The following is a 24,008-nucleotide window of genomic DNA, read 5'->3' as shown; positions in this document are numbered from 1 at the left end:
TGAATTCAACTTTTTTAGATTCTACATATAACTGAGATCATATAGTATTTGTTTTTCTGTGTCAGGATTATTCCACTTAGCATAATGTCCTCCAGGTTAATCTATGTTACTGCAAATAGCAGGCTTTCCTCCTTTTTATGGCTAAATATTATTGCATCCTGTATATACACCACACTCTCTTTAACCATTCTTAGGATAAATGGCACTTAGGTTGTTTCTGTATCTTTGCTATTGTGAATAATGCTGAAATAAACATGTAACTGAAGATTTGATGTCTTTTAAATATATATGCAAGGGCCAGGCGCGGTGGCTCACTCCTGTAATCCCAGCACTTTGGGAGACCGAGGCAGGTGGATCACGAGGTCAGGAGATCAAGACCATCCTGGTCAACATGGTGAAACCCCGTCTCTACTAAAAATACAGAAAATTAGTTGGGCATGGTGGCGCATGCCTGTAATCTCAGCTACTCGGGAGTATGAGGCAGGAGAATTGCCTGAACCCAGGAGGCGGAGGTTGCGGTGAGCCGAGATCATGCCATTGCACTCCAGCCTGGGTAACAAGAGCGAAACTCTGTCTCAAAATAAATAAATAAATAAATAAATAAATAAATAAATAAATAAATAAATATATGCGTGCAGAAGTGGGATTGCTGGATCATACAGTTCTATTTTTATGAAACTTCCATACTCATTTCCATAATGTCTGTACCAATTTTCACCATGACTAACAAGGTACAAGGGTTCCCTTTCCTCCATATCCTTCCCAAAACTTGTTATACCTTGTCTATTTGACAACAGCCATCCTAATAAACGAGAGATAATATCTCATTGTGGTTTTCATTTATATTTCTCTAATGAGTAGTGATGTCAAGCACCTCTCTCTGTTTCTTTCTTTCGAGACAGAATCTCACTCTGTTGCCCAGACTAGAGTGTAGTGGCATGATCTTGGCTTACTGCAGTCTCAACTTCCTTAGGATCAAGTGATCCTCCCACCTCAGCCTCCTCACCTCAGCCTTGCCGGTAACTGGGACTATAGGTGCATGCTGCCACGCCTAGCTAATTTTTGTACTTCTGGTGGAGACAGGGTTTCACCATGTTGTCCAGGCCGGTCTGGAACTCCTTAATTCAAGAAATATGCCTGCCTCAGCTTCCCAAAATGTGGAGATTACATGCGTGAGCCACTGCATCTTGCAAGCACATTTTCATATACCTGTTGGAAAAGTGTCTATTAAGGTCCTTTCCACCACCCCTTCTCCCCCCCCAATATTGAGTTTTATGAGTTCCTCTTATTATGGACATTGACCTCTTATCAGATATATGGTTTGTAGACATTCTCTCCCAGTTTGTATGTTGTCTTTTCATTTTGTTGGTTGTCTCCTTTGCTGTACAGAAGCTTTCTGGCTTGACGTCGTCCCACTCATGTTTTTGCTTTTGTTGCCTGTGCTTTCAGGTAATAGCAACAAAATCATTGCCAATAGCAACAAAATCATTGCCAACACCAGTGTCAAGAAGCTTTTTTCCCTGTGTTTTCTTGTAGAAATTATATGGTTTCAGGCCCCACAGTTAAGTCTTAATCCATTTCAAGCTGATTTTTGTATAGGGTGTTAAGGGTCCGATTTTATTTTTTGGCATGTGGATATCCAGTCTTCCCAGCACTATTCACTGAAGAGACTATCCTTTCCCCCATTGTGTATTTTTGGCGCCCTTGTCAGGATGCTTCTATGCAACCCTCCAGGTACATATTAGATCCATCTGACATTGACGTAATTAAGCATTTATCATTTACTGCCACTGGATTTTAAGCTTCTTTCCAGGGCAGTGACCATGCCTTATTTATCCTGTAGCCATCTTTCACCACACCTACAGCAGTGCCCCATCACACAGAGCCTAAGGGGAGCATGAAGCGACGACATACTCAGATTAAGAGCTTCTTAGTGCTCCAAGGGAAGTCTTTTATGGAGACTAAAAGTACAAGTCATCAGTTTCAAATGAATTTAAATAGGTCTCAAGTATTCTACTGAACCATATTAAACCACTCCTTGACCCCCTATTCCCTCCATCCCTTGTAAATTCCTATGACACAACAAACCAACAAGAGCTCTAAAAGTAGAAAAAGATCCTCAATCTATCAGTTTAAAGAAAAGCTGGAAAAATTTTTAATAAAAACCAAACTTAGTATAAACTTTTCTTCTTCTTCCCTTCCCAAGAGGCTTTAGCAACACCAGGGGTCCCCAAAACAAACGAAAGCCCTCTGGCGGAACACTCAGATTTCCTCTCCCATCTAGACTGCACCCCTTCCATCGGCGAGGGCACAGTTCACAGGTGAAGTCCACAAAGTAAGATGCCACAGTGGGTAATGTGAGGATTCAGGAGCAAGCGAGAGAGCAAGCAGCGCTGGAAACTGAGATCTGAGCTGCATTTGCAGTAGGCTCTGCTTCGCAGATGGAAGGGCAACCTATGCTCCTGTTGACAACAAAGGACAGTGGAACTCACCACTGGCTGGAAGAATGTCCACTAGTCATAGGAAGGCAGAAATGGATTATCGAGTTTCAGACTTAAAAAAAGAAAGACTAATTGCCTAGAATCTCTGTTCCTTGAGTTTAAGATCAGAGTAAATATACCAGTATAAAATCACTGGGGTGAAAGGCCTTTGTGTGTGTTTTTTTCCCTAGCAATGGGCCACATGGTCAGAAATCCCTGTGTGAACTTACTTTTTTGGTTAACGATGACTTGAGAATTTCCACACTTGCCAAGTCAGTATTATGTGGAATTCAATCCTGACTCAGTACATATGAAGACTTTGCTCACACTTGTTTTTACGACAGTCAGCCAAATTTACTAAAGGTTTTACTACATAAAGCCAAATTTAATGATATAATTTTGGCAGAGGTAATATAAATAGTTCAAAGTTATTAATTTATCTTTGGTTGCAATTATTAACCAATACGTATGCTATGTGATAGCTGTCAGTTTTCTATTTACCTTTATCGGTTGAGGCCCCAAAGTAAAATTTTTAGCTAAATATATTAGGTTTATTACAGACTGAATTTAATAGCTTAGATTTCTAGTATTGGGCATTTTAAAAGTGTTTTGGCTAATTTATCCCCTAAATGAGAATTTAGATCAGATGGCACATAATAAACCAGCGAATCTGATTCAACAGGCTTAACTCTGGTTAATCAAATGATGACTAATTTCCAATATGGAATTTGATCAATTAGTAAACTGGTACCCCAAAACTGGTTAAAACTGTTAAGAGGGCTGCAGTCATTTAGAAGAAAGAAAGAGGTATAATTTCTTTTCCCAATCAAATCTTGTATTACTGAATTCTATTATACCCCAATATTGAATTTTTAGAAGTTATTATCATTGTTATTTTGCTTTTCTTGCAAAGAATTATGTGTTGCTGGCCAGGCATTGTGGCTCAAGCCTGTAATCCCAGCACATTGGGAGGCCAAGGTGGGTGGATCATGAGGTCAGGAGTTTGAGACCAGTCTGGCTAACGTAATGAAAACCTGTCTATACCAAAAATACAAAAAATCAGGTAGGGTGTAGTGGCACGTGCCTGTAATCAGAGCTACTAGGGAGGCTTAGTCAGGAGAATGGTGTGAACCTGGGAGGCAGAGGTTGCAGTGAGCCAAAAAAAAAAAAAAAAAAAAATTATGTATTGCTTACCTTTTGGCCCCTGAAAGCAGTTTTTATTTAGGTGGCAGGTCGTTTAAGAATTAATGTCCTATTCCAAGGCAGGGTGGGAAAGGAACGGATGTGATTAATGACACTGAGTAATAGAGGGTATGAGTATGAGCATTTGGAAGAACTAGTGTACCCGACAAAGTTTTCTGGCCTGCCTAAACCTGAACTAGACAACTGAGAATACAAAAAAAAAATTTTTTTTTTTTTTTTTGAGACGAAGTCTTGCTCTGTCATCCAGGCTGGAGTGCAATGGCACAATCTCAGTTCAACCTCTGCCTCCTGGGTTCAAGCGATTTTCCTGCCTCAGCCTCCCTAGTAGCTAGGATTACAAGCGTACACCACCACGCCTGGCTAATTTTTGTATTTTTAATAGAGACAGGGTTTTGCCATTTTGGCTAGGCTGGTGTTGAACTCCTGACCTCAGGTGATCCACCCACCTCAGCCTCCCAAAGTGCTGGGATTATAGGCATGCGCCACCACACCCGGCCATAACAAAAGAATTTAAACCAGCTAACTATACTTGGAAAAACAATCTCACCAGTGGAAGAGTCTGTTTAAAGTATTTAAAAATCATCACAAATTATTATTTTAACGTTTCAACATTTTAATATGGGAATATATTGCATATGAAATCCTTGAAAATTACAGTACAGCTGATCTGCGAACATCTGCATTCTATAGTCCGTGCACACTCACAAGTCAAAGGTAAAATTTCTTCTGGATCATCACTTACCTTTATCCCTAGCGGGAAAGCTATTATGATTACACAGTAGCACATCTGATTCTAAAAGAATGATGAATTCAGCTATTCTGAACTAATGTTGGCTCTTCTTGTTAATACACACGTTTTCAAAATTTAAAGCAAATGGGCACCCACATCTGACAACAGACAAAGTACCTGTCCCATGGTACCTGTCCCAAGAAAGAAGTCCCTCCCACATCAGTCTGTCCCTGATTTAATACTGCTTTGTTCTGTCTTGCCCCCTCTTCTACCCAACTAGATAAATTAAACAGTGTAATGCTTTTCTAAGTACTGTGTGCCTTGAAGCATAACATTTATACAAACTATTCTTGAGGTACAAATAAGAGGCCTCTCTGAAATTCAAAAGCACTGTAGCTCTGCCCTATTCCTTTAAGTGTTGACTCTAAAGCAGTATCTGAGGATTCAGATCTACAAGGAAGCTTTTAACTGACCTGCGTAAGCATTTAAAAAGAGAGACTTAGTTATAGCCATTTTCCCTCCTAAAGGTCCTGTGGATTTTGACCAACAGATACTAAATTTAAGTTCGGAAAATATAGAGTCCACATGTAAAAACATTTTCTTAAGTCACAAAGTACCTCAAAATAAGTAGTGTGGTTATTTTCTCTAATTTTCTATTTTTCTTCGTTGACAAGTTTATTCTCTGTTTTAAGGCTTGTAAGGAGCAATGGCTTTTACTTGGATTAATAAGGTGGAGCAAATTTTGCCTCAGGACAGATATTACATGTCAGGAATGAGAGGAGAAAACACTCTCTGTCCAACCAGTGTGCAGGAGCTTTCTTACTGAATGGAAGCATCGCTTCCTAGATGACCAATTTGGGTGTTGTGGTTGGAGATTAAAATAAAATAAAAAAAATTAAGCAAGCTCTGGCATTCATTTTATTTTTTTTTGTTGTTGTTGTGGGAGATGAGTCTCATTCTGTCACCCAGACTGGAGTGCAATGGCACGATCTCAGCTCACTGCAAACTCCGCCTCCTGGGTTCAAGTGATTTTCCTGCTTCAGCCTCCTGAGTAGTTGGGACTAAAGGCGCATGCCACCATGCCCAACTAACTTTGTATTTTTAGTACAGATGAGGTTTCATCGTTTTAGTCAGGATGGTCTCTATCTCTTGCCCACCTCGGCCTCCCAAAGTGCTCGGATTACATGCATGAGCCACTTCACTTGGCCTCATTGTTTTTAAAAAAATCATTTCATGGATGTTTACTGTGCATATGAAGCAGTGATTCAGATGCCTAGGGGTGAATGTTTTTTTTAAATGATGCAATCTTTGCTTTAAAAAAAATTACGTTCGGTTAAATATTTTGACAAAGAGACAATATCTGTTTCTTCATTTCAAAAATGTGATCTGGGGCTGGGCATGGTGGCTCATGATTATAATCCCAGCACTTTGGGAGGCTGAGGTGGGCAGACCACTTGAGGTCAGGAGTTTGGGACCAGCCTGGCATGGTGAAACGCTGTCTCTACTAAAAATGCAAACATTAGCCAGGCGTGGCAGCATGTGCCTGTAGTCCCAGTTACTCTGGTGGCTGAGGCAGGAGAATTGCTTGAACCAGGAGGTGAAGGTTGCAGTGAGCCGAGATCACGCCACTGCACTTCAGCCTGGGCGACAGAGCAAGACTCTGAGAAAAAGAATATGCTAGAGTTTCTTCAATGAAAGCCATTGTTTTAAATTACATAGGGTCTAATCTGTATATTTAATTCCTGGGACTACTTTTCTTTGCCCAAAGGAAGCAGAATTCCATGGTAGTACTGAAATGACCTTCAGGCTGATGCCTTGTATGCGGGATGAATTATAGTAGGAGGCAGGTGGGCCAAACTGATTTTTTTGTTAATTGCCCACAATAAGTGTGGCATCCGGAGAGTGATTCCATAAATGTTATTGACTAAGAAGAGTCAGGAATCATGTCATCCTGCACTCTGCCCACATCCTCTTTCAGTAAGATATTCCATTCTATAAATACGGGTTTTCTTTTTCACAAAAGAGAGAAGTCTTCCATGGAGCCTACTCCCGTGAGAAACCTGAGCAGGAGAGAGGAAAGCGGATGAAGCAGTTTGAAATGTGCACATGCACGTGTCACCAACTGGCCTGGTGATTGGAGTTTCTGCCAAGGAAGACAGGTGCAGAGTGTCAGCCCATGGGCCTAAGTTTACAGTGGGAAAATTTCAGCCTGGGAAGTAACTTTTCCTACCCACCCACATTAGTGTGCCTCCCCCAACAGCCGGATGAAAGAAAAGCAGCTGGCTCCTTATCACCATCAAGTAGCTGTAAAGGTGACACTGGGCTCTGCCCGCCAGGCTGCCTTCAAGGTCCCAAAGAACAAAGCTGCAGGGTCCTAAACCTCTTTGGCCAGACAGCAAAAGTAACTACCTCTTAGACTAAACAGAAAAACCCGTGTGAACATGGGCTAATATTTTTGAGAAAGTAAGAGAATAAAACATAGGCTGACATTTGCCGCAGCCCCTCTTCCCCAATCCTTCTCCTGACCAATTCCATTGATCCTTTGAAGACAAAAGACATGTCTGGTTTTGAAAAATAAGTGTTGAACAACAATGTCAACAAATGAGTTGTTGAATACAGATTGTTAAAGAAATTAAACCACTGTCAAAAGAACTCAACTCAGTAAAATAACATTAAGGACAGTTCAAATACATCACAAATTACTATACTTTATTAGACATAATGATTGATTCCTTGCAAGAATGGGGAAAAAAATCGACCTAACTGACCCGCCATTCATTTATGGTACTATGTTTTTTAAAAAAATTATTATCTCTTAGACTACTGAGATCTTCTAGAGAAGGGACTGCATTTTAGACATTAATGGTACATTACATTACTGTTTACCAAAATGTCCTGCTCCTTCCTAAGGAGGAAACACATATCCAATCCCTGCTGTACTTGGGTGTGGCCATGTGACTTGCTTTAACCAATGAAGTGGTAGCAGAAATACCATGTTTCACTTCCAGGAAGAAGCTTTAAGGGATAGTGCTAGTGTGGAACTTTGCTTTGCTTTCTTTCCCTCCTCTGCTATGAAGAACATCAGTGACATAAACAGAGGCTGCTTCATCACAGATTGAGGTCAACACTGAGCAGAGCTGCAGCTGACACACAATGGACATGCAGCATAAGTGAAAAATCTGTGTGTGTCCTGGAAAACCACTGAGATTTGGGGTCTTGTAGAATAACTACTATCTTGATTGAGACTGAGTGGTTTACACAGGGCACTTAGTAAAGTAAAGCCTGCATGGATGGATGAAATAAAGTATTCAGAAATTCCGGTTGTGAAATTTGGTAAGTATCAAGTGAATATAAATCAAATATTTCTTTACAGGGTGTCTGAAGACAGCAGCTTTTAGATTAAATGACAGCTTGGAAAAGTGATGAAACAGAGGTTTTGAAAATTAAAGATCTGACCATGCAGTTTGTCAGGATGTCTACTCTAATAATCAGCACAAAATCTACTATCTTTAATCCAACTTGCTTCAGACACGAGTTGATACAATATCATGTAAACCCTGAGGAGTCACTGAAGTCACTGCTGAAATGGCTTCACATTAGTCCTCATGGATATGTCATGGAGTAAGGTGGAATCAGATAAAAGTTAGAAAGAAGTCTAGTAATCTAAACAAGTTCCTAAGTTTCTCTAAAGCTGAAAATTCCATCTTGTTGACTGAGACCCTTTAGCATTAAACATTTCTTCATTGAGCTTCAGTTGGGTGTGGTGCTTGGCTGATGCTGGGTGGGGAGGTAACATTGGTATGATGGATACAGAGGAGGCCCTGTTGATCCTTAATATGAGAAACTTTCCTTAGGCTTTTGTGCCTGAAGAGGCTTGTCTGGGCAGGCAAATGGCATCAACGCAGGTGCTGAATATACGCTATCAGCTGGCACCACCTTTGGATCTTGGCATACCAAGGACCAGAAGTAGGCCAGCATTTTTCCATTGGGACTCGGCAGTTATTTTCTCTGTTCATTCTTTCATTCCTCATGGGTCTTTAGCTAGGTCAGGTATCACTTGAGATCTCCTCTACCACTATCTTCTGTCTTTAAAGTCAAGAAAAACATGTAACGTTTGTTCTTGATGTCTTGGACATACTTTATGGTGACCTAATATCCAGAAGCTGGTTCTAACTGGACAGATGCAAAGACCAACCAGGGAAAATAAACTGAGAACATACCAATTAAGTCTTTACCTAGAGGATATACTATCAGACTGACCCCGTGGCTAGGTACCACAAGAACAACTGGGAGTCGATTAGCAGCCCTTAAGCTAGAGTAGCCTTTTTAGTCTATTTGATAAGAAAAAGAGAGAGGAAACAAGATTATTCCCCCTCTTCTTAAGTAGGACAATTTTAAAATGTGGGTACTCAAATCATCACAGGTAAGGCTTTCTCCTACCCAATGATACTTTTATAGGAAGAAAAAAAGGGAATTTTAGCAAAAAGGAAGAGCATATGATGCCAGAGGAACTACAAGAGCAAAGAAAATACAATTCATCAGCAAATCATTTGTCTATTAACAGTTCCAATTAAAATGCAATAAAATATATTGGTATCAAAATATATTGGTATGTTGGTATCAAGAAGATGATACTGTGCCAGGTGCAATAGCTCAAGCCTATAATCCTAGCATTTTGGAAGGCCAATACAGGAGGACTTGCTTGAGGATAGGAGTTTGGGACCAGTTTAGGCAACATAGTGAGACCCCTATCTCTACAAAAAAATTAAAAAGTAGCTGGGTATGGCGGCACAAACCTGTGGTCCCAGCTACTCAAAAGGCAGAGGTAAGAGAACAACTTGGGCCGAGGAAATGGAGGCTGCAGTGAGTCATGATGGCATCACTGCACTCCAGCCTGGGCAACAGACCAAGACCCTGTCTCAAAAAAAAATTAAAAATAAAAATAAAAAATAAAGGGGGGAGGTACCATAAAATTATACAAGCATAATTTTGTACTATGTATAAACTCAATGTAGCAGTAATCACAATCAAAATACATATATGAATATGAGTGAGTGGAAATTTAAGGTGATAAGCTGTAGTTGTGATTAAAAAATAAAGTAGATTAATATAAATTTCTTTAAAAGAGCATACCCACTAAATCCACAAGGCTCAGGACCTATACCAAAACCTCTAGTCCAGCAGCTTTCAACACTAGACAGTACTGCCCACCCAAGCAGGCACACGGAAAGGCATGGGAGTGTTACTGGGCAGTCATGTCTGAGGGACACTTCTGGCATTTAGTGGGCCAGGAGGACAACGAGGAACTGTCCTCCTAACAACACCAGCACTACTGTTAAGAGACTGCCGCTAGGAATAGGACCAAGGTCAGTGTTGTCCAAGATAGGCTATAAAAATCCTAAAATTTAACGCAATACCATTAATTTTATAACAGTATGATTTAAAAATAAATGTGACTTCATTTTAAAAAACTGCATAAGTATATGATAACTCCTCAAAGATGGAAATGGGTAAAATATCTTATTACCTGAATAGAGAAAATAATCTCATTTCCAGAGAGAGAGATTTATTTCATGCTAGAAACAATTTAAACAAATATTGAGGGTCAAAAAATTATCCCCATCTGCTGAACACACTTTTGAAGCTTATCAGTACACCATTATCCCACAGCTGGTTTGTGACTCTTGCCAGAAACTCCTGCCCTGGACTTAAAGTCCAAAAAGAAAGAAGCCAAGATAAGTGGCTGGAAACCCTGCAGTCACTGGCATGACCAAGAACTGAGCACACTGCTGGCTGACTTGCTCCTTGTGAAAAATGGCCCTCCAGTGCCACCCAGAGATGCTTGGAGGTGCTATGCACAGCACCTCCTTCCTGGCCTCAAATAAGAAGGGAAGAGAAAATGGAAAATTACTCTTTCATGTAAGGTGTAGAAATGAGATGCTTGATGCTCAATTAAAGGGTTTTCCTACTCTTACGCATGTTTAGTACTTAAAAGACAGTCATGCTATTATTTAACGTCCCAAAAAGCTGTTGATACTGCCATCTAGTGAATACAGTCCTTATTACAACAGAAAGTTACTAAAAGCTCATAAGCCTTTTTATTTTTATTTTTTATTTCTGAGACAGTTTTGCTCTGTTGCCCAGGCTGGAGTGCAATGGCGCAATCTTGGCTCATTACGAACTCTGCCTCCCAGGTTCAAGCAGTTCTCCTCCCTCAGCCTCCTGAGTAGCTGGGATTACAGATGTGTGCCACCATGCCAACTAATTTTTTTATTTTTAGTAGAACCGGGGATTCATCATGTTGGTCAGGCTGGTCTCGAACTCTTTACCTTGTGATCTGCCCACCTCGGCCTCTCAAAGTGCTGGGATTACAGGCGTGAGCCACTGCGCCCAGCTGAGCCTACATTTCTAAGGTAAAGTTCAGGAAGTGTAAGTATCCTGTTTTTAACCTCATTTGAAATACTACTTATTGTACATTGAGAAGAGGAAAAAACTAGTAATAGAGTTTGCACTCTGTGGATTCCCTTTAGGAATTAGCAAAATTTCAAAAATGAGTATAGTAGGAGAATGTAAGCAAATTCAATTTTCTCATAAAGCAGGGGAGTCTAATCTTTTGGCTTCCCAGGGCCACACTGGAAGAACTGTCTTGGGCCACCACAGATAAAATACACTAACACTAATGATAGCTGCTGAACTTTAAAAAAAATCTCATGTTTTCAGAAAGTTTACGAATTTGTGTTGGGCTACATTCAAAGGCATCTGGGCTGCATGTAGCCCATGGGCTGTGGATTGGACAAGCTTGTCGTAAAGGACTGAAGCTCTGCTCTATCTCTAGCAGTGACTGTTTAGTTGTATTTACTATCTAGTGTGCTGTTTACACCGTGGACCACTTGTCCATATATGGTGAGTAGTTGTGCTTTTCTTGAGTTGCCAGCTTACTGAATTTATTGATTGATTGATTGATTGATTGATTGAGCCAGAATCTCGCACTGCTGCTGGGGCTGGTGTGCAATGGCGTGATCTTGGCTCACTGCAATCTCTGCCTCGTGGGTTCAAGCGATACTCCCGCCTCAGCCTCTTGAGTAGCTCGGATTACAGGTACATACCACCACATCTGGCTTATTTTTTGTATTTTTAGTAGATGGGGTTTCACTATGTTGGCCAGACTGGTCTCAAATTCCAGACCTTGTGATCTACCAGCCTCAGCCTCCCAAAGTTCTGGGATTAGACGTGAGCTGCTGTGCCCCCTACCCCTGCCTTTTTTTTTGAGATGGGAGTTTTGCTCTGGTTGCCCAGGCTGGAGTGCAGCGGCGTGGTCTCGGCTTACCGCAACCTCCATCCCCAGGTTCAAGCGATTCTCCTGTCTCTGTCGCCCAAGTAGCTGGGATTACAGGCATATGACACTATGCCAGGCTAACTTTTGTATTTTTAGTAGAGACAGTGTTTCACCATGTTGGCCACGCTGTTCTCAAACTCCTGACCTCGGCCCGCAATCTGCCCGCCTCGGCCTCGCGAAGTGCTGAGATTACAGGCTTGAGCCACCGTCCCTGGCCTATAAATCTTAAAGACCCTGTGAACTATGTATCTGGTCACAATTTCTTCTTTGCCTTTGCTGCTAGGAAGCATGGAGCCAAATTACGGGCCTATTTCCAGTCTACTTATAAGATCTACTATTCCAGTCTACTTACATGCTACCTCTATCTTCACTCCGTATTTCCTCCTCTTGCTATTTTCCTTCTGTCCCAATATCGTCATTCACTTATTTTAAATTTATTTTGTATGCCCCTTTAATTTGGTACATACAAACAAAATACATTAGTGTTATTTTCTATGTGTATGATGCTTTTGTTGGCATCCTCTGCATGTAATGATAGGCATATGGATGGCAAATATCACAGGCAAAGGTGATTTGTCTCTTACATGACTCTTAGGGTCTCTTTCTACTTCTTAAGTCCCCGTTAGCAGAGCTGCCGCTGATCTAAACTGGGGTTCAAAACAGTGTCATAGTCAAAGGTATTATTCACGTGTAACTGCTACCTTTTTCACATTCCAGTATGGCCACCTTAGATGTCTGGCTTACATTCCTGCAGCTTCTTCAACTGAAGGGACTGCTTTTTTATATCTCATCCCACAAATCCTCTCTTTGTTTCGGTACTTTGTCCCATTCCTAGATAGTTGACCTATGTCTTCCAAATAATAACTTATTATTTTGAGAAGGAGTCTTGCTCTGTCACCCAGGCTGGAGTGCAGTGGCACAATCTCAGCTCACTGCAACCTCTGCCTCCTGGGTTCAAGCGATTCTCCTGCTTCAGCCTCTCAAGTAGCTGGGATTACAGGTGTGCGTCACCATGCCCAACTGATTCTTCTATTTTTAGTAGAGACAAGGTTTCGCCATGTTGGTCAGGCTGGTATTGAACTCTTGACCTTGTAATTTACCCACCTTGGCCTCCGAGAGTGCTGGAATTACAGGCGTGAGCCACCATGCCTGGCTGATAACTTTTTAATATGAAAAGTTTTTTTTGTTTGTTTTTTGTTTTTTACCATAAAGGCTTACTAAAAGGCAGAACATAAACTGTTATAGCAAAAGACATAAAGATGACAATACTGAAACCCTGAAGGCTTTCCTTCAAAAAATACAGGATAATGTTGGATACTTTATCACCACTTTAGCAGACATCATGTTAGTCTAAGAAATCAGGCCTACATACTGTTGAACTGCATTCATTCATGTTTAGACGATGACCCCAATGAGAGTTTATCACTGGGACATCTCAGACTGTGGACTGAAATTCTCTTTCTTATCTCTAATAACTGGCTATTAAAAAATACAGATTGCAAAAAGCACATCCTCAGTCTTATATGCAAGAGCCACAACACCTGGCTTTGTGTATGTTCTCTATAGCTGCCAAAAGCACAAAACAGCAGATAGTTTTGTATTAACAAAATAGTGTAAGAGGTATGGGTGGGTTTGTGTGAGAGGTACTATGGGTAATATGTGTGTCATTATGCAAATGAAAGCCAATCCTTTTTTTTTTTTTGAGATGGAGTTTCGCTCTTGTTACCCAGGCTGGAGTGCAATGGCACGATCTCGACTCACCGCAACCTCCGCCTCCTGGGTTCAGGCAATTCTCCTGCCTCAGCCTCCAGAGTAGCTGGGATTACAGGCATGCGCCACCATGCCCAGCTGATTTTTTGCACCTTTAGTAGAGACGGGGTTTCACCATTTTGACCGGGATGGTCTCGATCTCTTGACCTCGTGATCCACCCGCCTTGGCCTCCCAAAGTGCTGGGATTACCGGCTTGAGCCACCGCGCCCGGCCTGCCAATCCTATTTTTAAATGTACTTTTATATGTATGGGCAAGTGCACATAAGAGTTAGATGGTCAGGCCGGGCGCGGTGGCTCAAGCCGGTAATCCCAGCACTTTGGGAGGCCGAGGCGGGTGGATCACGAGGTCAAGAGATCGAGACTATCCCGGTCAACATGGTGAAACCCCGTCTCTACTAAAAATACAAAAAATTAGCTGGGCATGGTGGCATATGCCTGTAATCCCAGCTACTCAGGAGGCGGAGGCAGCAGAATTGCCTGAACCCAGGAGGCGGAGGTTGTGGTGAGCCGAGATCGCGCCATTGTACTCCAGCCTGGGTAACAAGAGCGAAACTCCGTCTCAACAACAACAACAACAACAACAACAAAAAAAAAAGAGTTAGATGGTCAAGGTAATGAAGATTACCAAAATATTACTGGGAAGAAATACCACTGGGAAGAAACTATCAAAAATGCCTGCAAAACGGAATGACAGTGTCACCTGATGGTCAGATAATCAGTGTCAAAGGTTCTGAATTTTAGACACACTCCTATCTAATGGGATCGACACACCAATCTTATTAAAAAGTGAAGTGAAATGTAACTTCCTCAGTGGCTTGTTTGGAATTCAGCTTCTGTGCAAGGGGCAGGCACTAAGACACATCTGAAAAGACACATCTGTGACAGACAGAGGGCCTTGAGGTTTTTCTTCCAAGTTTAATCATTACTTGAGTCCTCTACTTTTTTTCCATCTATTTCCTAGACAGAATCCTAGAGATAAGGGTAGTCATCTAAGCTTACACATTGGAAACTAAGGCATAGAGTCAGTGAAGAACCGGCCCAGTGAGCTGGGCTCTTGGTTCAGTGACAACTGTGTGTGACTTAGTAAAAGATTCCTTAGCTTGCCTGTATTTTTAGTGGAAAGCTGTGGGATGGACCCAATACTAGCAAATGGAACTCAGGGGACTGACAGTAATATCTCGGAAGGCCAAAAAATCTCCTCACATGTAAAGCCACCCATCCCTTCAGGTCCTGGGGATGAAGACAGGGCTGGCAGGTGGAGTGATAAGGTAATGTAATTATAATCATGCCAGAGAGAACATAAAGTTCTGTGAGAATATTATGTAAAGTGAGTGAGAACATAAGGGACACAGAAGATGCCTCCTGTCAGAGACAAAGAATTCAAAAACAATCCAGTAAAACCACCAAACAGGAGAATACCATTGCATTCTTCTTTTATGGGATTGTGGACGATATTAACCATTTATAAACAGCAGTCTTGTGTACTGGCCTCTTTCCCTTTGCCCAGTCTCAGTTCCCAGAAAGAAAACTGTGAACGTGATTTCTTCCCCTCGGTCTAGAAGATAAAAGCAAATCTCAGAGATACTCAGGTCACAGATGGGGAAGTCTAAAGCTGTCTGAACGAATTCTCTGAGCCTTCCAAGGCTAGCTATGTCTCCAGTTCCTGGAATGTACAATTCTTCTCTTATCTACAAGGATTCTTCAATGACACTTAAATCCAGGAAACGTGGGGCCTGCAGGTTCCAGCCATCTCTTGATCAGAGTCAAGGGGGCATGGACATCATTTAGCATTACCCAATGCAGGAGACTGTACTTTGTCAAACCAGCTGCTATATTAAACCAACACTGGACACCTCTATGGCTTGTCCACATAGAGAACTGCCAGGATTCTATTTTTAAATCACATATCTAAACCAGTACTTTATTTATTTATTTATTTTTACCCGTATAGTACACACCATTATCACTTCCATAGCACTTCATTCTTCAGGACCATCTTTTCTCATTCTACTGTTTATTTAAGGTCTCGTCATGGTTCACTTTAGAGAGCAAGACTGAAGTTCAGTGGGAATGTTTTTAATCTTATATACTTCTAATGTTCTAACTTATTAGGATAATTGTGTGTTACTTTTAAAGAATTTTTGATAAACATTAAGTGTTTAACCAAATTAAAATGTATTCATACTTTTAGCCTAGTTATTCCTGTGAATTTATCACAAGGAAATAACTTATTATGGCCTGAAGACTTCACTGCAGTGATACTTCAAGTAGCAAAAAAGTAGACCCAACCTAAATTTTTAACATGAGAAAGTCAGTCTTATAAATTATCGTACATTAATGTGACAATATTTATCTTTATAACTGTAAAGGCTTCATAAATTAGTGGAAAGTCCTGATACCTCAAGTTAAAAGAAGCATTCCAAACAAAAATTAAACCATATAAATAAATGTATAAGAAAGATTAAAAACATTTGCATGTGAGAGTGGTAAAATTCATAGGTAATCTGAAATTTTTAAAATTTTCTTTAACTGATATAAATATAAAATACCTGCTAGCCAGTAGCCTGAGAAAAAATTTTTTTTGCCATAGTTTCAAATTATGGTATTAACCAAATTAAGATACTTCCCCTTTATTTAGAATTAACTTTAAAGAGAATGAAAGAAGTACCAATAGATTAAAAGGCAAAATATGTTAGAGGATCAGTGACTATTAAGTCTATTCATTATTTTACTTATTTTTTGAGACAGAGTCTTGCTCTGTCACCCAGGCTCGAGTGCAGTGGTGCGATCTCAGCTCACTGCAACCTTCGCCTCCTGAGTTCAAGTGATTCTCTTGCTTCAGCCTCGTGAGTAGCCGAGACAACAGTCGCACGCCACCACGCCTGGCTAACTTTTTGTACTTTTAGTAGAGATAGGGCTTCACCATGTGAGACAGAGTGGTCTTTATCTCCTGATCTGTTGATCTGTCTGCCTTGGAACCACTGTGCCTGGCCAATTTTTTTTCCAAGACAGAGTCTCACTCTGTTGCCAGGCTAGACTGTAGTGGCGTGATTTGGGCTCACTGCAACCTCTACCTCCTGTGTTCAAGTGATTCTTCTGTTTCAGCCCTGGGACTGCAGGCGAACCCCACCACACCTGGCTAACTTTTTGTAGAGATGAGATTTCATCATGTTGGCCAGGCTAGTTTTGAACTCCTGACCTGAGGTGATCCACCCTCCTTGGCCTCCCGAAGTGCTGGGATTACAGGCATGAGCCACCATATCCAGCCTACTGATTCTATTTAAAACGGACTTGTAGCTAGCAATAAAGTTTAAGAAAGTCCCAAATAACTGATAAGCAAATCTATTTAATTTCTAAACAATAAACTTATAAAATGTTTTCTAAATTAATATAGTGGCATTATAATACCACCACTGCAATTATCAGTTTACTAACATGGTAAATAATACTAGGTAAAGCCAACTGCTATTTGTGGACAATCTTTCTTTTTTTTCAACCAGCTTTCTGAAGGGTCAGGGGTCAAATTTTCTTCCCTCTGAGTTCTGAGAAATGAAGATTTTCAATCATCTTTCAAGAGTTTAAGCTGCAATGGGTATGTGAACAAGGAGGGAGAAAGGAGATCAGCAGTGACCCAGAAAGCTAACAACAAGCATGAGTACATGCCCATCTGTTGTTTCCCATGCTTTCATTAAAGAAAATGCTGTACTGAAGCAATGTGTATGAATACATCTATTATGCATATCCCCACAGCCTTATCCCACTCAGTCTCAACACTGGCTTAGTTCACTTCCCATGGAAACAATCTGGACCATCAACTCGGGTGGAGGCTGTTAAGTAACTCTGAGTTGTCTTCATCTAGGAGGCTCTTTGGGTGTGGTTCATCAGCTACACCCTGTTAACTGACAACCTTTGTGAACAGTTTTTCAATTCTGTTTATTTCCTTGGCTTGATGAAAGACAAACTGACCAAATCAGCCAGTGTGATGATGGCACTCCTCCCAAGTGACTAGAGAGAGCGCCCACTCCTGGAAACTTCAACTACCTTGACAGTTGCCACATATAAATGCCCTAAAGTCTATCATCTTCGTCTCATATGCTCTAAAACAATGATATTTTCTGTATGTAACACTGGCCAACATTATATATAAATTTTAAAAAATTATTTCTTTTAGCTCTTTAAGAGAATACACAAACACTGATAATGGAGAGTTGGTCTATTGTCATGTAGAATATGCCACATAACAAAGGAAGCCATTACTGCTATAATTGTTAAAGTTTTTAGTCTTTCCTTCAAAGATTTTCAAGGTATTAGATAAATAACACACATAAAGACATTTTCACAAGGAAAAATGAGCCTGACAATACAACCAGGTAAAGGGACTAGGAATATGAAAGGAGGCTACTAAGGTGCTTCCAAACGATTAGCCTAATTTTAACACCACATCTACTTCAGAACTTTTTTCTTTGTCTAAAATCCTTACTACCTCACCATAGTATTTCTTCCCAGCATAGTAAGTTAGGAGAGCAAGGAAAAGGGAAGAAGCTACAGAGGTTCTTATAGCCCTGCCAACAAATTTTTCTAGCACTGCGCTGTCGGGCTGGGTGAAGAGAACAAGGCTGGCCGTCCTGGACTGGGTGAGGCACATGTGCAGGTATGTGCAGCTGATCCTAGACTAGGGCTAGAGCAGGAATCTGCACAAGAACCAACAAGCCCACAGCTACCCAACTGAACCAGTGTTGAACAGGCATAACCATCTGCTTTTTTTTTTTTTTTTTAAAGATGGAGTCTCACTGTAACACCCAGGTTGGAGTGCAACGGCATGATCTTGGCTCACTGCAACCTCAACTTCCCAGGTTCAAGCGATTCTCCTGCCTCGGCCTCCAGAGTAGCTGGATCTACAGGCAAGCACTGCCACATCTGACTAATTTTTGCATTTGTAATAGAGATGAGGTTTTGCCATATTGGCCAAGGTGATTTTGAACTTCGGACCTTAAGTGATCCACCCGCCTTGGCCTCCCAAAGTACTGGGATTATAGGCCTGAGCAACCGCACCTAGCTAACCGTCTGCTTTCAAGTGGATTTTGATATGCCAAAGTTTACCTCACTGCCACTCTGAATGACCCAACCAGCATGCAAAGGAATTGAGGAAGGTGAGAGTGCCGTTGTACTAATTACTAGTCTAAGACCTTGTTTAAAAGAATGACCCAGGAAAACATAAAGTTAGATTTCCAGTCCCAGTCCCACAGTTTTCCTTCGGCATAAAACACTTAAAAATAAAAATCTCAATGGGCAACTACACCTCACTAGTTTCTTCTTAGTTTTTAAACCAGCTCAGTAGCCTGACTTATCTCATCTAAACCTTCTGAGAGCAGGGACTTTGTTTTTCCTTTCTGCTATTTCCACAGTAGTAAGAACAGTACCTGGCATATGGTAGGTCCATATATATTTGATGAGAGGATGAATACATTTCAAAAGCTTAATAGTTTCAGTCCTCTCCACAAACATTAAAAATTCTACTTCTTAAAAAGCTTTAGTCTCCCTTCGTAGCTGCAGTTGTCATAAGAAAGCACTGACATATTCCATCTTCTAGTTTCTAAAATACACACACACACACACACAATTAGAATTCAAGTCCCAGGTCCACAGTTTTCCTTGGGCACAAAACACTTAAAAATAAAAATCTGAATGGGCAACTACACCTCACTAGTTTGTTAGTTTTTAAGCCAACTCAGTAGCCTGCCTTATCTCATCATATATATACAAACACACACACACACACACACACACACACATTTTTTTGAGACGGAGTTTCGCTCTTGTTGCTCAGGCTAGAGCGCGATGGCACCATCTTGGCTCACTGCAACCTCCACCTCCCAGGTTCAAGCAATTCTGTCTCAGCCTCCCAAGAAGCTTGGATTATAGGAATGCACCACCACGTCCAGCTAATTATTTTTAGTAGAGACGGGGTTTCACCATGTTAGTCAGGCTAGTCTCCAACTCCTGACCTCAGGTAATCTACCCACCTCGGCCTCCCAAAGTGCTAGGATTATATAGGTATGAGTTACCATGCCCAGCCCTTCTAAAAATATATTTTTAAAGATTTTACATATTATATATAAGTTATATATGTATGTACATGTATATGTATGAGTGAGAGACAGAGAGAGAGTGTGTATGTGTGTGTGGGCGTGTGTGTGTAGGAAATATGTAATTCAATGCTTTATACTGGGGGAAAGCTCCATAGTTTTTTTTCCCCTATAATTTTTCAAAGGGAAAAACATGATAATCTTAATTTGATAAAAATGACTGAATAGTAAAACCCAGAACCAGAATTTAGGGCATGGCAGAGCCTGTTTAATCATCACCTATTCTAATGGGAAGGGAGTCAGAACACAGGGACCGCTGACAACAAACACCCGGCATTCCCCTCAAATGCCATCTGGTATATGGGCCAGTTAGTCCCATTACCATTTCTCTCTCCCATCCCGATCACTGCTCAACCCATACAAAAAAATCAGGGCAAAGCAGCTCTCTGTTTATTTCCCCATATTCCAAAGCACTGAGGAAGAGTGGGCCACTGGGCGGTCTCCATCTCTATCACCCTTCTTTCCTCTGCCACTGTCCTCAACATCCCCAGCCTGACGGGATGTTTCTCTTTTGAAACCCAGAATTTTACAATAGCATGGCACTCATAGCCATTCCTCATCTGGTCTCTCCTTACCACTCCAGCTGTAGAGAAGAGATTACAGGAAACAATATTACCCAGTTGCCTCATGTTTAATGCTCTTACCCCTCTACACCTTTGCCCAGGCTGATCACTCTGTCTACAGCAGGAGGGCTTCAATGGCTTTTCCTCCCACGCACTCTTTAAGTACATGGGAAAATCTGCCCCCCTCGGCCTCCCAAAGTGCTCGGAATACAGGTGTGAGCCACTGCACCTGGCCAGGAAACTTACAATCACGGTGGAAGGTGAAGGGGAAGCAAGGACCTCTTATTCACATGATGGAAGGAAAAACCAAGAGAGGTACACATGTGGAAGGAAAACTGCCCAACACTTTTAAACCATCAGATCTCATGAGAACTCCCTATCAGCAGTGTAGGCACTTCCTCCTCCAGGGAAGCCCTCCCTGATGCTCTCTGCCTGTTTCAGATGCCCCTTCCCTGTGCCTCCACAGAAACCTGAGCATGAATTCACAGCTTAACATACTGCTGAGGCGTGTTCAGCTTCAATAAACGTCATGCTTTACTTTCTGAGAGTGATTATCTTTCCTCATGGCTAGTATTCGGTTTCTTTTTTTATTTTTTTTTGAGAAGGAGTCTCACTCTGTCGCCCAGTGGTGCAACTTGGCTTACTGCAACCTCCGCCTCCCAGGTTCAAGCGATTCTCCTGCCTCAGCCTCGTGAGTAGCTTAGATTGTAGGTATGTACCACCACACCCAGCTAATTTTTGTATTTTTAGTAGAGATGAGGTTTTGTCATGTTGGCCAGGTTGGTCTTGAACTCCTGACATCAAGTGATCTGACTCCTCAGCTTCCCAAAGTGCTTGGAATACAGGGTGAGCCACTGGCGGAATAATCATGGCGGAAGGCAAAGGAGAAGCAAGGACCTCTTCTTCACATGATGGCAGATGAGACCAGGAGAGACACACGTGTTGAGGGGAGACTGCCCAACACTTTGAAACCATCAGATCTCATGAGAACTCCCTCATTATCAGGAGAACAGCATGGGGGAAACCAGCTTCATGATCCAATCACCTCCCACCAGGTCCCTTCCTCAACATGTGAGGATGACCATTTGACAGAGCCAAACCATATCACCAGCACAATGTCTGACACCTGGTGCTCACTTAATAAACAGTCATTTTTAGAATCATCATTATTATTTACCATGTCTCCAGCAAATACCTGGATTTAAGGACCAAAATAATCAGAACAGTAACTTATTTGGTATTTTGAATATCAGCTGTAACATTAATCTAGACACTAATGTATTTATGAACTGGTACCCCAAAGTCAAGACCCCATAGGATGTGGAAACTTTTTGCTGAAATCACTGACCACTCCATTCTCTCCAAATATAAATTAATGAAAAAACAGACAAAGATACCGAGCACGGTAAGGCCAAAATAATTTTACTTTTTTTTTCTTTTGAGACCGTGTCTTGCTCTGTCACCCAGGCTGGAATGCAGTGGTGTGATCTTGACTAACTACAACTTCTGCCTCTCGGGTTCAAGTGATTCTTATGCCTCAGCCTCCAGAGTAGCTGGGACTACAGGTGCATGCCACCATGGCCGGCTAATTTTTGTATTTTTAGCAGAGATGGGATTTCATCATGTTGACCAGACTGGTCTTGAACTCCTCACCTCAGATAATCCGCCCACCTCAACTTCCCAAAGTCCTGGGATTACAATTATGGGCCATCATGCCTGGCCTACGTTTTTTAGAAGAGAAAAATTCAAACAAGTACATTTATTATTTAAATTAATAGTAGAAACTAAGTAAAATATTTTGCTATTCTAGAACAATGGAAAGGTAAAGAAAATGATGATTTTAGAGTTAAGGAACTGATAAGAGTAAGAATCACTGAATTTCTAGGTGATGTCTCACTACATAACTAGGTCCAAAGGCACCAAAAATATGACTTACATTACTAACCTTTAAATTAGATGCAAGACACACAAACTGCTCTTAGTAAATTCTTCTGGCTGAGCTGTCATACAATGATTAGTAATCAAAGCTACTTCAAGTTGTCTTATTGCTGCAAAGATAATTTACACATTCAGGGTCAGAGTCAGCCAGCCACGTTTCTGAACTGCAAACGATTCAATACTAGGCTTTATTTGCCAGTTGAGATTTGTGCCACACTGACACATTTAACATCACCTCCAAATTAATGTGCACCAGGGATGAGATGAATAGGGAAATTTCTTAGAAAATGCCATCGTCCAGAGGAAAAAGATCCTTGAAAGAGATTCATCTTTTAAATCCTAATATAAATCTACTCTTAGATCTACATTCTAGAAGAGAGAATAAGAGACTCTTTCTCCATATACAGGTAGTGCTTGACTTACGACCATGGTTGGGACCGCGGAACGGTCGTAACAGGATTTGGTCGTAAATTGAGTAGGCTATATGTGCAGTTGAAATGGTGCACGTGGAGATGGTAGTGCTGCCAGAAGCTGGTCTGCACTGTTGTACACCCAGCTGGGCAACGTTTGCGCTGCCAGATGTGGAGCAGTCGTGGCTAGCGATTGTGGTTGTAAAGTCGAATGGTCGTAAGTTGCATAGGTCGTAAGTCGATCAATACCTGTATAAGAAACAGATTCTAAGGCTCACGAATGAGGTTCTGAAATAGAGCAAAATGCTTAGGAAGGTAATTATCACTGTGGATAAATATGCTTTGTAACTATGATAATCCCATCAACCACAGGTGGAATGTGCCTTGACTGCATGTTTGGTCTTCACAGAAACAGCTGTTCAAGAGCTGAGAGGTAACAGCAGAAATACGAAAAATTACAAAGGAGTCATGCTGGAATTTCATCTAAACAAGATCTGTTTTGCAAGAAATAAAAGCAGCAGTCAAAAGAAGTTATACCAGATCATCAAAGAGAACAGGCTTTCAATCTTACAACTATTTTACTGATGTCCTCTGTAAAGACTTCACAAATAAAATTATAAAGACAAAAATAACTCAACAAAAGTTTATGCAAAAACAGTTACTTTATTATAGTATGATCAGTCTGTAGTTAGACATTGTAAATGAGGTAGTATTTACCTCTAAAACGAACCAAAAGACATTCTCATTAAAATATGGAATGGGCTAAAAATGAGAGTCAAAAATCCATGAAAGGTTATTAAAGGAATGTCAAAATGTCTGGATGCTAATGCTAACCTATCAATATAAAAGTATTTTTCCACAAAAAGTTAATCTATTCCACTGATAATCAAAATACCTATTTTTCTATAGGGTATGTGCATTGATTTTAACAACTCAACATTAAATGATCAAAATGACTTTATAACAAAGTGACTCACTACCTAGAATGTTAGAAATGAGTCCCAGACCTCTTACAACCATATTCACAGGGAAGAGCTTACCATAAAACTCACGGAAGACGAAAGCAATGCTACTCCAGTTATAATGTGCACATTTGGTACTCAGACATTGGTTTCTAAACGCCATTGTCCAATAAAAAGACCCAGGCTCCTTAGAGAAGTGACTGATTCCAAAAATAAGGCATGGAAAATACAAGATTAGCCTGGAGCATCAGGGGATGCCACTAAGAGAGATGTACTTCTGATGTCAAAAGGACATCAGAGCCAGCCTGAAGGAATGCCCAGTGGCCAAAGCTAGAATAATTTGAGCAATAAAATAATGATGATAATGTTGGGTTATAATCCATAAAATGAAGTAACTATCCATCATGAGTTCACACTAATAGCACTAGCAATAAGGGAAACTGACATCTAGTAACCACTGTTATGAGGC

General features: G+C 41.0%; 1 protein-coding gene across 10 annotated transcripts in view; it reads right to left on the bottom strand.

Moving 5' to 3' along the window:
- KANK1 (KN motif and ankyrin repeat domains 1) overlaps positions 1-24,008 on the bottom strand; it is a 240,357-nt gene that overhangs the window by 127,278 nt on the left and 89,071 nt on the right. The gene's annotated exons all lie outside the window — the stretch shown is intronic.

This window comes from Saimiri boliviensis, chromosome 2, assembly GCF_048565385.1.
Source record: "Saimiri boliviensis isolate mSaiBol1 chromosome 2, mSaiBol1.pri, whole genome shotgun sequence".
Taxonomy (NCBI): Eukaryota; Metazoa; Chordata; class Mammalia; order Primates; family Cebidae; genus Saimiri; species Saimiri boliviensis.
Note: the sequence above shows the minus strand (reverse complement) of the source record. Positions and strands in the feature narration are given on the sequence as shown.